Source organism: Eumetopias jubatus, unplaced genomic scaffold, assembly GCF_037043125.1.
Source record: "Eumetopias jubatus isolate StellerSeaLion01/CBP00866 unplaced genomic scaffold, mEumJub1_p1.0 scaffold_16, whole genome shotgun sequence".
NCBI classification, from domain to species: Eukaryota; Metazoa; Chordata; class Mammalia; order Carnivora; family Otariidae; genus Eumetopias; species Eumetopias jubatus.
In genome coordinates this window covers 43,093,020-43,110,042 of record NW_028274822.1, presented here as the reverse complement: position 1 = coordinate 43,110,042, position 17,023 = coordinate 43,093,020, and the positions used below count along the sequence as shown (strand labels likewise).

At 37.4% G+C, this 17,023-nt stretch overlaps 1 non-coding gene across 1 annotated transcript; it reads right to left on the bottom strand.

The window, feature by feature from the left end:
- Positions 1-14,777: 14,777 nt before the first annotated feature.
- LOC114205121 (U6 spliceosomal RNA) lies at positions 14,778-14,884 on the bottom strand. The gene has a single exon (XR_003608322.2). It is a non-coding gene; the product is annotated as a U6 spliceosomal RNA (small nuclear RNA).
- Positions 14,885-17,023: the final 2,139 nt, after the last annotated feature.

The following is a 17,023-nucleotide window of genomic DNA, read 5'->3' as shown; positions in this document are numbered from 1 at the left end:
CAAAGTGGTTGCACTAGTATGGGCACATACTAGCAATGTCTGAGAATTCTGGTCATTCTATACTTGCGCCAACAACTGGCATTTCTTGTCTTTTTAGTTTTAGCCATCCTAGCGAGTGTGTAATCATGCTTCTATTGTTTTAGTTTGTATTTTCTGTGGCTTATTGCCTTTCATAGATTTATTAGCCATTGGATATCTTATTTAGTAGTGACTTTTGCCTTTTTTCCCCTACTGTGTTGCCCTTTTTATTCTTTATACTTCTTCAAGATATTCTGAATATAGAGTTTTGATGGGTGTATATTTTTTAAATATTTGCTTTCTGTTGGTGGTTTGCCTCATTTCTGTCTTAATGGTTTCTTTTGATGAACAGAAGTCCTCACATTTACTATAGAACAACTGGCTAGGAAATAATTGACAGCAGATCTATAACTCATTCCCTTCTACTGCAGACTACCTAGAAGAACAATGGTGGCAATCGAATTCCCTTGAGAACAACTTAGTGGCCATATACCAGAATCAGAACTTCCATGCTAGTGACAATCACTAGCATAAAGATAAAGGACAGAGGGCCCTATTCTCAAAATGAACAATGATGTTTTGGTAGGACACATGTGATTCCTCTGATTGCATATTGAAAATAAACCTAGAAATTATGAACTTATGGTGAACCACTGGATGGATATGGTGGACACTTGCACACTGTGTAGCTAACAGTAGATAACATGAAGAGAATCTAAAACCATAGTGAATCCCCTTGTGTTAGTAATCTTTCACATACACTGCAGAAGGATAAGGATATTTTGGGAACTGTCTCAGACATCTCTGAGAAAATTAATTAATTTAAAAATGCTGATTTTTCGAGAGGAGAAAAGATGGCGGAGGAGTAGGGGACCCTATTCCAACTGGTCCCTGGAATTGAGCTGGATATCTACCAGACCACTCCGAGCACCCACGAAACCAGCCTGAGATGTAAGAAGATCTGGATCTCTACAAACAGAATATCGTGGCGGTTGGTTTCGAGGTACGAAGCAGGGAGCCCTGATCCTGCAGGCAGATATCGGAGGATAAAGGGCAGGGGGAGGGAGCCTGTCCATGGGGATCCTACACCGCTGGTGAGAGACAGCCTTGCTCCTGGGGACAGGGCTGTCTCTCTTCAGGGCAGCCCCTGGGACAGAAACCCAGAGCGGTGGGGTCATGTGTGCGAACTGGGAGCGGCTGGCAATTTTAGAAGCACAAAGGGCAGAGATGTGCCCGACCTGGAGACAGGACTGGACGTGCTGCACAGGGGTGCACAACCCAGGCCACTGCAGTTTATAGCAGCACGGACAGAAACGGAGATAGTGTGGCCTGGAGAGCTCACTGAGGAACAGACTGTGATCTCTCTGCTCCGAGGCAGAGGGTTAGAAACGGTCTCTTCTGCTCTGACTCCCTCGGAAGAGACATGGAAAGCCGCCAGGGAGAGCCGCCAGAAAACAAAAGCTCCAAAAAACTGGTTCCCACTGAGCCCATCCCCCACCACGGGGGGGCAGGGCAATCTGCCCAAACGGGGTTGCTTGAGTAACAGCGGGGCAGGCCCCTCCCCCAGAAGACAGGCTGGGAGAACAACAGGCCAGCAACCCTAAGGTCCGTAGAAAACAGGTGCATGTTCCTTGGGTTCTGGTAAATAATTTGGACCCTATACATTCCCTCAACCATCCATCAACAGAATGACTCAGAGGAGGAACCCCCAAAATAGAAAAGACTCAGAGATTATGACTTATGCCGCAGATTTACAAATGAATGCAGATATAACCAAGATGTTGGAGATGGAATTCAGGCTAGCAATTGTGAAGACAATAACTAGAATGGAGAAATCAATTAATGGCAACATAGAGTCTCTAAGGGCAGAAATGAAAGCTGAATTGGCAGAACTTAAAAATGCTATCAATGAGATCCAATCTAATCCAGATAATCTAACAGCTAAGGTAAGTGAGGCAGAAGAATGAATCAGTGACCTGGAAGACAATTTAATAGATAAAAAGGGAAAAGAGGAGGCCAGGGAAAAACAACTCAGAATCCATGAAAATAGAATCAGAGAAATAAGTGACACCATGAAGCGTTCTAATGTCAGAATTATTGGAATCCCGGAGGAAGTGGAGAGAGAGAGATGACTGGAAGATATATTTGAGCAAATAGTACCTGAGAACTTCCCTAATCTGAGGAATGAAACAAACATTCCCATCCTAGAGGCAGAGAGGACCCCTCCCAAGATGAAGGAAAACAGGCCAACACCCTGGCATGTAATAGTAAAACTCACAAATCTTAGAACCAAGGAAACCATCTTAAGGGCAATTAGGGGGAAGAGATTCTTTACGTACAGAGGGAGGAACATCAGAATGATGTCAGACCTATCCACAGAGACCTGGCAAGCCAGAAAGGCCTGGCAAGACATATTCAGGGTACTAAACGAGAAGAACAGGCAGCCAAGAATACTTTATCCAGCAAGGCTGTCATTTAGAAGGGATGGAGAGGTGCAGAACTTCCAAGACCAGCAGAAACTGAAAGAATATGTGACCACTAAGCAGGCCCTGCAAGAAATATTAAGGGGGGTTCTATAAAAGGAGAAAGACCCCGAGAGTGATATACAACAGAAATTTACAGGGACAATCTATAAAAACAAGGTCTTCACAGGCAACATGATGACAATTAATTCATATCTTTCAATAATCACTTCCAACATGAATGGCCTAAATGCTCCCATAAAATGGCACAGAGTTGCAGATTGGATAAAAAGACAGGACCCATCCATACACTGTCTACAAGAGACTCATTCTGAACCTAAAGATACATCCAGACTGAAAGTGAAAGGATAGAGATCCACCTTCCATGCCAGCGGACCTCAAAAGAAAGCTGGGGTAGCAATTCTTATATCTGACAAATTAGATTTTAAACTAAAGTCTGTAGTTAGAGACACAGAAGGACACTATATCATTCTTAAAGGGTCTATTCAACAAGAAGATCTAATAATTGTAAATATCTATGCCCCCAATATGGGAGAAGCCATCTACATAAGCCATCTGTTAACCAAAATAAAGAGTCCTATTGATAACAATATGTTAATTGTAGAAGACCTCAATACTCCATTCTCAGCAATAGACAGATCATCTAAGCAGAAAATCAAAAGAAACAAGAGCTTTGAATGACATAGTGGACCAGATGGACCTCATAGATATATACAGAACATTCCACACTAAAACAACAGAATACTCATTCCTCTCAAATCCACATGGAACTTTCTCCAGAATAGACCACATACTGGGTCACAAATGAGGTCCCAACCGATACCAAAAGATTGAGATTATTCCCTGCATATTTTCAGACCACAATGCTTTAAAACTGGAACTCAATCACAAGAAAAAATTTGGCAGAAATTCAAACACTTGGAAGCTAAAGACCACTCTGCTCAAGAATGTTTGGCTCAAACAGGAAATCAAAGAAGAACTTAAAAGTCATGGAAATCAATGAGAATGAAACACATTGGTCCAAAACCTATGGGATACTGCAAAGGTGGTCCTAAGGGAGAAATACATAGCCATCCAAGCCTCACTCAAAAAAATAGAAAAATCCCAAATTCACCAACTAACTCTACACCTTAAAGAACTAGAGAAAAAGCAACAAATGATACCTAAACCATGCATCAGAAGAAAAATAATTAAGATTAGAGCAGAGATCAATGAATCAGAAACCAGAAACACAGTAGATCAGATCAATGAAACTAGAAGTTGGTTCTTTGAAAGAATTAATAAGATCAATAAACCACTGGCCAGACTTATCCAAAAGAAAAGAGAAAGGACCCAAATTAATAAAATTATGAATGAAAGAGGGGAGAGAGCATGACTAGCACCAAGGAAATAGGAACAATTATTAGAAATTTTTATCAACAACTATATGTCAATAAACTGAGCAATCTGGATGAAATGGAGGCCTTCCTGGAAACCTATAAGCTGCCAAGACTGAAACAGGAAGAAATTGACAACCTGAATAGGCCAATAACCAGTAATGAGATTGAAGCAGTGATCAAAAACCTCCCAAAAAACAAGAGTCCAGTGCCTGATGGATTCCCTGGGGAATTCTACCAAACATTCAAAGAAGAAAAAATACCTATTCTACTGAAGCTGTTTCAAAAAATAGAAACAGAAGGAAAACTTCCAAACTCATTCTATGAGGCCAGCATTACCTTAATCCCCAACCAGGCAAAGACCCCATCAAAAAGGAGAATTTCAGACCGATATCCCTGATGAATATTGATTCCAAAATCCTCAACAAAATCCTAGCTAATAGGATCCTACAATACATTGAAAGGATCATCCAACACGACCAAGTGGGATTTATCCCCAGGATGCAAGGATGGTTCAACATTCGCAAATCAATCAATGTGATAGAACACATTAATAAGAGGAGAGAGAAGAACCATATGGTCCTCTCAACTGATGCAGAAAAAGCATTTGACAAAATACAGCATCCTTTCCTGATTAAAACTCTTCAGAATATAGGGGTAGAGGGAACATTCCTCAAGTTCATAAAATCCATCTATGAAAAACCCACAGTGAATATCATCCTCAATGAGGAAAAGCTGAGAGCCTTTCCCTTAAGATCAGGAACATGTCAAGGATGCCCACTCTTTCCATTATTGTTCAACATAGTACTGGAGTCCTAGCAACAGCAATCAGACAACAAAAAGAAATAAAAGGTATTCAAATTGGCAAAGAAGAAGTCAAACTTTCTCTTTTCACAGATGACATGATACTTTATGTGGAAAACCCAATAGACTCCACCCCCAAATTACTAGAACTCATGCAGCAATTCAGTAATGTGGCAGGATACAAAATCAATGCATAGAAATCAGTTGCTTTCTTAAACACTAACAATGCAACTGTAGAAAGAGAAATTAGAGAAATGATTCTATTCAAAATAGCACCAAAAACCATAAGATACCTCAGAATAAACCTAACCAAAGAGGTAAAGGATCTATACTCTAGGAATTACAGAACACTCATGAAAGAAATTGAAGAAGACACAAAAAGATGGAAAAATATTCCATGCTCATGGATTGGAAGAATAAACATTGCTAAAATGTCTGTGCTACCCAGAGCAATCTGTACCTTCAGTGCCACCCCGATCAAAATTCCAATAACATTTTTCAAAGTGCTAGAACAAACAATCCTAAAATTTGTATGGAATCAGAAAACACCCCGAATCACCAAGGAAATGTTGAAAAAGAAAAACAAAGCTGGGGGCATCACGTTACCCAATTTCAAGCTATATTACAAAGCTGTGATCACCAAGACAGCATGGTACTGGCACAAAAACAGACATATAGACCAATGGAACAGAATAGAGAACCCAGATATGGACCCTCAACTCTATGGTCAAATAATCTTTGACAAAGCAGGAAAAAATATGCAATGGAAAAAAGACAGTGTCTTCAATAAATGGTGCTGGGAAAATTGGACAGCCACATGCAGAAGAATGAAACTTGACCATTCTCTCACACCATACACAAAGATAAACTCAAAATGGATGAAAGGCCTCAATGTGAGACAGGAATCCATCAAAATCCTGGAGGAGAACATAGGCAGTAACCTCTTTGACATTGGCCACAGCAACTTCTTTCAAGATATATCTCCAAAAGCTAGTGAAACAAAAGCAAAAATGAACTTTTGGGACTTCATCAGAATAAAAAGCTTCTGCACAGCAAAGGAAACAGTCAACAAAACAGAGGCAACCTACAGAATGGGAGAAGATATTTGCAAATGACACTACAGATAAAGGGCTGGTATCCAAGATCTATAAAGAACTTCTCAAACTCAAAACCCAAAAAACAAATGGTCAAGTCAAAAAAATGGGCAGAAGACATGAAAAGACACTTCTCTGAAGAAGATATACAAATGGCTAACAGACACATGAAAAAATGTTCATCATCATTAGCCATCAGGGAAATTCAAGTCAAAACCACATTACACCAGTTAGAATGGCAAAAATTGACAAGGCAAGAAACAACAAATGTTGCAGAGGTTGTGGAGAAAGGGGAACCCTCTTACACTGTTGGTGGGAATGCAAGTTGGTACAGCCACTTTGGAAAACACTGTGGAGGTGCCTCAAAAAATTAAAAATAGAGCTACCCTATGACCCAGCAACTGCACTCCTGGGTATTTACCCCAAAGACACAGATGTAGTGAAAAGAAGGGCCATGTGCACCCCAATGTTCATAGCAGCAATGTCCGCAATAGCCAAACTGTGGAAAGAGCCGAGATGCCCTTCAACAGAGGAATGGATAAAGAAGATGTGGTCCATATATACAACGGAATATTACTCAGCCATCAGAAAGGATGAATACCATTACATCAACATGGTTGGGACTGGATGAGATGATGCTAAGTGAAATAAGTCAAGCAGAGAATGTCAATTATCATATGGTTTCACTTATTTGTGGAACATACGGAATAGCATGGAGGACATTAGGAGAAGGAAGGGAAAAATGAAGGGAGGAGAAATCGGAGGGAGAGACGAACCATGAGAGACTATGGAATCTGAGAAACAAACTGAGGGTTCTAGAGGGGAGGGGGGTGGGGGGATGGGTTAGCCTCGTGATGGGTATTAAAGAGGGCAAGTATCAAATGGAGCACTGGGTGTTATATGAAAACAATGGATCGTGGATCACCACATCAAAAATTTAAAGTGCTTAGAATAGGGTCTGGCCCACAACACTAAATAAATGTATTTTTTTAAGATTTTATTTATTTGACAGAGAGAAAGACAGCACAAATGGGGGGGCAGGCAGGAAGGGAGAGAGGGAGAGGAAGGCTTTAGCAAGGAGCCCAATGCGGGGCTCAATCCCAGGACCCCCGGGATCATGACCTGAGCTGAAGGCAGATGCTGCACCGCCTGAGCCACCCAGGTGCCCCTAAATAAATGTATTTTAGTATTATTATTATTAATACTTGGCACAAAGAGAAATTTAAAATTTGCATTTATCTAGACCAATTTCCAAAAGTTCGGTCATTTAAATAATAACCTTATTATTTCCAAGTATCATTGAAACTACTACGTTCTTGAGATTTTTTTCTAAATTGTCATGCTTCACATAATAAACTTTTTCTGTCATTCAAAAAAAATACTGATTTTTCTTGCAAAAACTTGTACCAATGATTCTTTGTTTCCTATATATTTTAGAATTTCCTTGCTTTTTAGGTAGGGACACTGGGTCAAAGTTTAGTTGAGATACTATGATATGGAATTCTTGCTTCCTGTAACAAACAGACTTACTGAATAAACGGGTTTTAAAAACATAATTTGAGACTATCAGTTTACTTTAATGTATTGAGGACTTTAAATGCAATAGGGGTCAAGGAAACAAAATAAGCAACAGGACTAAAAAAAATAAAAAAGTGGAAAAGTTTGTAAGAATGGATTTCATCAATTGTGAATTTTGGGATCTAAAGCGGATTAGATGGTGGGGTGGGTCGAATATGAAGTGTTTAAAAATTAGGGGATTGGCCTTTGTAAAATATAATCTGCTTTACTGCCTTTAATCATCAGGACTTACCCAAAGTCATAACAGAAAGACATTAACTGTACTTTTTCTTCTTTCTTTTGAGAAGAAGAAAGAGAAGGAGAAGGAGAAGGAGAAGGAGAAGGAGAAGAAAAAGAAAGAAGAAGAAGAAGAAGAAGAAGAAGAAGAAGAAGAAGAAGAAGAAGAAGAAGAAGAAGAAGAAGAAGATAGAAGATTTGGAAATCCCATTTACTATTAATAAAACAATATATACTAACTCTTAGTTGTCTGAAACATGACTTAAAATTTTAAACCTTAAGATTAACTTTCTGCCTGTTTGTCTAAATTTGGGACAATTACTTTGAAAAGAGTATATTACATAAGTATTATTTAAGCCTCAATGTTTGACTTACTGGTGCCATCAACTGCAAATCATGATTCTATGATTCTATGAAGTCCTTTCTATCACTAACACACATGCAAGAATATTACCCATGCATTTTGTTAGATATCTGGTGTAATAAAACTTGTTATAGAGAAAATTAAGAAATAAATGTTTAGTTTGTCATATTTTATACTACCCCACCTTCAATATTATTAGACACACTAGAGTTTTTGGATGAAAAATAGAAATACCACAATTAATGGTTAAGCAACTGCTAGATGTCTAAACTAGAGAAACTCCATGTAATTTTTAAAAAAGAAAGCATACTTTACATAAAAACCATGCAGTTATCAAATTTAACATTTCTTTATATAATTAAAAAAAAAACCAGAAAACAACTTACAAGTCCAGATGGACCACCCCATTTCATACGGAGGTTAAATGCAAGAACACTTACAGGCATAGTCAGTACCTTCTCAAAATAAACTTTGTGAAACATATTTATTTTTCAGAAAAGTGCTTTGATGAAGGCCTAGAATTCTGTATCAGAAACACAGAAGACATTACTTTAGTCTGGGAGATATTTTAGGTAGGAGTAGCTAATTGCCTGCCTCTATCATAAAGAAACCTTAATATGGTTCCTGAAGAACACTTCTGTGCAAAACTGCAACCCAATGAGTCCACCAGGATGAGTTAGCCACAAAACGCACCCTCTGATAATTAAATCTTTGAGTAGAATTGCTAACTATTGTCAATCTGGATGCAAGAGAATGTATACCAAGGATGCTGATTTTTCATTTCAGTTTATTGATTATGAGTTATGCTTTCTGGTACTAAATAAAGAGTTTAGCTGAGTCTTTAAAACTATTTACCAAATTATAAAATATCATTAGTTATATATATAAGTAACATTAATACTGCATAAGGAAAAATATTGAAGCAAATGCGGAGGTAATTCTCTCCTTTTCTCCAAATTTGGACTTATTTCACAAGATAGTGACCTCTAAATATTTTATTGTTTTGTTTTTTTTTTTTTGGTGGATCGCATTGCAATGTTAAAAATAACGTATCCTTATCTTTATTTGCTGAGGAATTCACTTGGCAGATATTATCTTCCAGCTTCCTTTCCTACCACCAGTCATTTTGAGAGTATATAATTTTAACCCATTCTTTGTCACCTTTATAACTTTAGATGCTGTGCTTGAATCTGTACTTCTCAATTCATCATTAGGAGTCTGTATTAGGCATCATCAGTAAATCAGCAAGCTCACACTCACTTCCACTTCTTGTATCTCCCTTTTTGTCAGTCCTTCCATTGCTTTTATAAGATGTCGATATTAAACATTAGCACTCTAATCCTTAAATCAGATGTTCTATGTTTTGTCGATGGGATGAGTCCAACAAGTAAAAACCAATAAAGGCACTTTTAAGTTTATGGTTATATTATCATCATTCACTGCAGATTTATTTTATTATTAGAATACATCATTGCTTTCAGTATCTTTTAATTTTCACTCACAGTGTAAATCCCTTACCTTACCAGATGGGGACTTCTTGTAACAGTAGGAATAAAACAAACCCCTTAATGTTAAAGGGCAAAGTTCTAGTTAAGACAGAGTTTTGTTCATACTGAACATAAATAAAATTTACTTTGGGAATTGAATTCTAAATTTATATAATGAAGAATGGCTGGAACAGTGTCTTTTCTTTTTTTTTTAAGATTTTATTTATTTATTTGAGAGAGAGAATGAGAGATAGAAAGCACGAGAGGGAAGAGGGTCAGAGGGAGAAGCAGACTCCCTGCTGAGCAGGAAGCCTGATGTGGGACTCGATCCCGGGACTCCAGGATCATGACCTGGCCCGAAGGCAGTCGCTTAACCAACTGAGCCACCCAGGTGCCCTGGAACAGTGTCTTTTCAAAAGATGTGTTAGCAGTTGGGAAGGAACAACCTGTTGGATGAAGATTTGTATTTACCCTTCCTGGAAGTGGTACAACAGATGGCTTCACAATGCTGATTGTTGTCTGCAGAGATGATAACATGAATAGGGTAAGGAAAGGTCTGGTGTGTGTATGTGTTTGCGTCTGAGTGCGGGGAGGGGGAAGGGGAGGGTGGTTGTGTGCATATTTAAAGACGAGGTGGGTCAGGGATTAACCTCTTTGTCAATAAGTAGATGGTAGGGACATAAGAGTTATTGATCCATGAGAAGTTACCTGTTGTTACCTAAGAGAGATTCTGCGTGTGAAAAGAAGATTGGGCTCCACACACTGCATCCAGGTAATGAGGCACACTGCCGAGTGGGAATGAAGGTGGTGATGGAAACAAGTTTATAGCAACTGTATTTTCATTGTGAGGCAGAAATAAACACTCACATTATCATAGATTTCAGAATCATGCAGCTTGAACGTGTTCACTCAGTTGTGGCTTATTAGACACGTAATGGATACTTTACTTAATATCTCTGGACTTCAAAGATTCTATGTAGAAAATGGGGATAGGAGCAGTACTGACCGCATTTGTGAAAAAATTAAATTAGAAGAGTGGAACATTTCAAAGGTACAATAATTGTGAATGAGTTGCATTTTTATTTTTATCCGGAAATAAACGTTTAGCTGGTAAGAATATCGCTGACTTCGTATTGTCAGAGATTAACTAAACTCTTTTATAATCATGACTTTGTGGTAATTTGCAATTCCCTCAAAAATTGTGATCTAGGAATATTTATCAATTTATTGGAATTAAACTTTGAATGTTGTATTGCATCTTATTATTATTACATAAAGACAATTACACATTTTTTTTTCCTAACTGCTCTTTCCCCTGCCTTTTTTCAATGTTCAAGTTCTTCTCCTGGTGGGGTATTTGTGTCTAAACCATTCAGGAATAGTAGAAGCTAGTAATCAATAGTTCAGGCTTTAAGGTAATACTTATATTGATTAGGGTGCTGTAGTCTGCTTACTAGCCTGGCAACCTAAGTTATTAACTTTACTGTAACTCAAATTCCTCATACACAAGTTAGAATTGTATGTACCTACATTATGGATGAGTTATGAGGACTAAATGAAATAGTGTATGTAAATCACCATGAAACTTAACATTTCACCTTACACATGTTAAACACATCATTATAGTTTTAAAATTGTTCATAAGGGGGCACCTGGGTGGCTCAGTCGGTTAAGCGTCTGCCTTCAGTTCTGGGAATGATCCCGGGGTCCTGGGATCGAGCCCCGCCTCAGGCTCCCTGCTCAGCGGGGAGCCTGCTTCTCCCTCTTCCTGCCGCTCCCCCTGCTTGTGCTCTCTCTCTCTCTCTCTGTCAAATAAATAAATAAAATCTTTAAAAAATTAAAAAAAATAAAATTGTTCATAAGAACCAGGCCCACTGTAGCATCTAAATTACTACAAAATAACTCAAGTAGATTAGAAGGGTCCCAATCAGATGGCAGGGCCACCAAATGTGAGGTGTTGGGATAGGGTGGAGGCTGGCTGTACAGGGGGTGAGAGAATTCCCCCGGCAGAACAAAAGAACGAACTGCACTACAACGGAGCAGTGTACAGGACAGCGAGGGAGAGACGGCCTGAGAGAAGGCGGTGGTGAGGGGCCACAGTTTAAGGGCAGAGTGAAGGAGTCTGGGAAGGCATGGAATTTTCCCTTTCTTTGTAAATTTAGGAACTGCATCTGGGCCTGGTTGTAATTGGTCAGTTAGGGCCTCTGGTTATTGTGAGGTGGGTCGCTTAATGAGCCTGTTTACATGCAGCTCGTTGGTCCCTATGGGCCCTTCTGCCTCAATGGAGTTTCCCTTGCTCAAGCCTCTTGCCTAAAAGTAGCCTCTACAAAATGTAAATGCACATGAACTCTTTTAGGGGGCTATGAGAGTTGTAGCCTAACGGGAGGATACGGCTCTTGTCCCGACGAGAAAGGTATTAAAAGTTTATAAATTCATAGTACGTAACCCTCTTGATTGAAATGACTTGTATTCTCCTGGCTAACATATGCCATCTCTAATAAACTATATAAAAGCTCCATTAAATAAATCAAAGGGAAGACTGTACAGAGTAGATTTCAGATCCTGCAGAGTTTTATCCAGTTGTGATATTTGCGGTAGTGATATTCTAAAGTGTCACATAAATTGAAGGAGATGTGAAAGTGTAGGCACTGAACAAATACTTTATCAGAGCTTTATCAATTCACATCTAAACTAAGTAAACTACACAAGTAAAATAAAGCATTCCTGTGTGGTTTGCCTGTCAGGACTTTGACATTACAATACTGGTCTGTTTTTGTCTGTGTTTAGTTTGTGTGTGTGTGTATGTGTGTGAGGGAGAAAGAGAGTGTGTGTGATTTTAAAAAGAACAATATTACTCGATCAAATGTAAAGCTGAGATTGCTAAATATAAGAATAAATGGTATTAAAATATTTTTATATTTAGAAGATATAATCACACCTTAGATATGGTATAGATATAAATATGCGAGGTGAATATTTTCTTTGTATTTACCTACAATTAGATATCTTATAATGAATTACATGCCTCAATGAGAGTTTGTATTATATTAAAGAAAACAAATCTAATTAATAAGTTGAGTTAATCCAAAATGTGTGACTAGATAATAGAAATCAGATTTATTTATTTAGTTATTTTCTTTTTTATGCTCAAATCCTTTCAGAAGGAAATAAGCTGTTAAAGAGTATATTTGGGGCGCCTGGGTGGCTCAGTTGGTTAAGCGACTGCCTTCGGCTCGGGTCATGATCCTGGAGTCCCGGGATCGAGTCCCACATCGGGCTCCCTGCTCAGCAGGAAGTCTGCTTCTCCCTCTGACCCTCTTCCTTCTCGTGCTCTCTATCTCTCATTCTCTCTCTCTCAAATAAATAAATAAAATCTTTAAAAAAAAAAGAGTATATTTAATCAAAATATAAATTAGAAATAAATTTCACACATCCATCAAGGAACATTTGCTATAATATTAATTGAAGATTTTCATATGCTTCATACTGAAACTCAAAGTAAGGATTTTATTACCCACCATTGGACTTGAGGTTATTAGAGGTAAAACCCAGGCAATCACAGTCAAAGGGAGTGTGAAATAGAATTATATAGGACCTGTAGTGGTATCTAGTTGTAAATATCCTGAGTTCAATGCATAACACTTACTCTCAGAAGAACGAGTTATATGACCTCAGAGGACATTCAGAATATGGGACATCAGATGCAGAGACCCAATGCTGGGAATTGACAAGTCTGTAGCCAATTGTATCTCTGACTCCACTTCCCGACTTCACTTTTGCTACTCAATCCAGGTTGTTCTGGCTTTCTTCACAAAGACAGCAATATAATATCTGTCAGCGATTTCTATTTCACCCAAGTCAATGGTTAGTCATCTATTGATCTCAGCCACCATCTCAAACCCCTACTTATCTAGACTAGTGTAACATCACCTTCATCTGCTTCTCAACACCAGTTAGCTACCATCCACTGGTTCCTGATCTAGTGGTCCTCTAAATGTTCCCCTTCTTCTGTTCTCTTTCTACTTTCTCTTTAGATGAACTCATTTAAATCCTGTGGTTCTAGAGAACATTCTACAGGCTAATGAATCTCAAATGTGTATCCTTGCCCATTGTCATCTAAGTACAAAGTATGATCATCTCTAAACTGAAACTTGTCAAATATCTCCAAACTGGTCTCCCATCTCTTCTTTTGTTCCTCTCTAATCTACTCTCCACAAGTGAACCAGACTGATTTGTGTAAAACTTTAAGTAAATTATTGCTCCCCCTTCTTAAAACTCTTGTTATTCCTATGAGAATAACAGTGAGAGGAAAATTTATCTATTACAGATCAAAGGTCTCCTTCAGAAAGACATACACCATTCACCCACCCATATACACACATAGACACACAAAGGGATAAATTAGCAGGGATAAATACTTTCTAAACTGTAAATACACTTTATAATATTGGCAACAGTGATGATTCTAACGATAATGAAACTAATGATGGAACAGTGTTTTGAAAGACCTTTAGACCTGGGGATACCACCAAACCAACCAAACTAAACAATGTCATGCAAGAGCTTTTTTACCAGAAGTAAATGACACCCTATTCTCCCATGGTGGGTTTGTGCCTATCAGAGATGATGCACTTAAAAATTCCAGCCTATTAAACACTGTATAACAGATTTACAAATGTTAAATATATATGGATTTCTCACCAATATATCAGGTGATTTTGGAAACATGGCTTAAATTTGCAAAAAAAAAAAAAAAGATATTTATTTCCTTTTTGCCATTCCACCAGCCCCCTTTGTCCAGCATCTGATTCAGGCTGGTTGCCGGAGGGAAACTCTTTTTGCCCAGCGGGGTTCCTGTCTTCCTTGCCTTTCAGGGTCCTTTCCCTTAGATGTTTGTTTTTTTCCTTCAGATGATAGCAAAATAATGCAAAAAGTTAATTGCTATTGATTTAATAGAAGTTAAAATTAAACCAAATTAAAATTAAATCAAAGTTAAAATCAAATTAAAATTTAGGCTACATCCAGTTATGTGTTATGTACCTCATCTAACTCATAGTAATATTTCAAGTCATAAGGAGATTGGTTGGCAGTCCCCTCTTAGTGGGTACCAAGTGGGCTTTGGTCTCTTTCCACTGTATCTGGTAATGTAGGAGATCCTATTGTGACCACAGTAACCCCATTTAGCATGGCAACATAATATATGGAATCAGGTACAACTGGCAACATAACATATGGAATTAGATATAACATACCATAGAGAATCAAATACAACTGGTTTTGAACTCTGGCTCTCACACATCACTGTTGGAAAAAAAGTAGCTTAATTTGATATACTTAATTTGATAGCCGAGATTCCTTTCATTCAACTTTATTCCATTCTTTTGCGTGTCATCCTTGCGCAGGGGCCATGCTAATCTTCTCTGTATCATTCCAATTTTAGTATATGTACTGCCGAAGCGAGCACTCTATTCCATTCTTTTTTTCTATCCTTAGAATAGTTAATTTTGCTGTTTTACTAAATTTTACTTGTTGTCATAATTTTGCACCCTCATGCATTCCGAGAAAGTTTATATGCATACATGAATATACATATACATACAGAACACATACACACACACATATATATGTACATATACATGGACATACAGATGCAGATTTTTCCCTTTGGAACTTTTTGTGAAAAAAAATAAGAAAAACAGAATAAAAAATAAACAACAACTGTAGTTTTTTTAAGCTACAGCGTATGGCATAAAGGCTTGAATTTGGATAACGCAGATTTTTTTTTTTAAATGCTGAAATAAATCAAGTTGAGGTTTTCTGATCTCCACCTTCTTTCATTGATTCACCTAAAGATCTCAAGAGCTTTAGTCATAAACAGATCCCAAACTTTGGTGAAGGTCAACTTCTACTGCAATTCTGGATTGCACACTCATTAGGCTCCAGGAGGATGAAACTCTCAAAAGATACTTGCCATACGCATAGATATTTAACATCAACATTTTCCTGATTAGAAGATTACCATCTTTTCTCAGTTTTACTGAATGGCCCTCTGTATACAAAGTTTGGCAGAATTTGATGATCATACAAGTTTATTTCTGTGCAAAATTTTAGACCCACAAAGTTTGAAAGAATAGTCCCTTGTACACTTGTCTATCACCTACTCAAGGAATAAAACATTTCAATTCCATTAAAACATAATCACCAAGCTTAATTTAGGGTTCTTATATTTTGGCAAGTATTACATTTTATAGCCTATATGTTTTATCTCTAATATATACATTATATTTTTATTTTATTTATGTCTCTTCAAATGATATATTGTCTATATTGTTTTGCAAATTTCTTACTTTTGTTCAATGTACTTTTAAGAATAATTCACTTTGGAACATATAACTAATGTACATCCATCGTATAGCTACTAAATAAATAGAATATACGTATCCGTACTTCACTTTACAGAAATTTAGGATGTTGCTAAACTTTCTTTGTAAGCATTTCTCTGTACATATCTTCTTGGGTACTTGTATGTGATTGCTGAGTATTAGAGTGTGTACATCTTCAATTTCTCTATATATTGTCAAATTACCTTTAAAATTGGTTGTATCCATTTAAATTCCCACCAACGGGTTATAAAAATATATTTGCTCCATATCCTTGTCAAAACGTGTTATTTTCAGACTAAACGTTGCCAGTCTCTGAGTGTGAAACTGCTTCTTATTGTAGTTTTAACTTGCATTTCTCTTACTACTCCTGAGGTTAAACAGTTTTAAATACCAATCACATGTCCCCTCCTTTGATTTGCCAGTTGCTAGATTTTGTCCATTTTATTGGATTTTTATTTCTTCCCTTCCTTCCTTTCTTCTCGCCTTCATTTTTTTTCTACCAGATTTACCATAGTTTATTTTACATTTAGCATAGTATTTCTTTGTCTGTTTTATGCCTTGTCAGCATTTCCCTCAGTCTCTGAATTACCTTTATCTGTGCATGTGTGTGTGTGTGTGTGTGTAATTGGATGCAAATAGGTACTTTTACAATGTATATTTTATAGTTTGTACTTTCTGTATCTTTTTAAAGAAGTCTGCTGTGATCGTGAGGTCATAAATATATTCTATATTTTTATCAAAATTTAAAACTTTTGATTTTTAGATTAAAGCTTTTGTGTTAAGACTTGATACTTTTCCTACGTGAGTGACACTTTTTTTCTGTACCTTTAATTAAATATGCCATTGCTCATCCCCATCAGCAATGCCACATATTTAATAAGTTTCCATACATAGGTGGATCTATCACTAAGTCGTAGCCTATCCTACCCTATCCTACCCCCTCTTACTCTCATCTATTCTAACATCTTACCCGATTCTATCCTATACCCTGGTCTGCTGTAGTCTATCCCATCCTACCCTAACCAACTTATTTCTTTGCGACTGAGCCAATATAGTAGTACTACCTGAATTATTTCTAAATTATTATATCTTTATAATTATTAAAATCTTGTCTTTTTTTTTCATCTATCAAAATCATCTTTGCTATTCTTGGTCTCTTTTTCCCTATGCCCATTTTGAACCGTCTAACTTAAAACATGTGTTCTTTAAAACACTGTGAA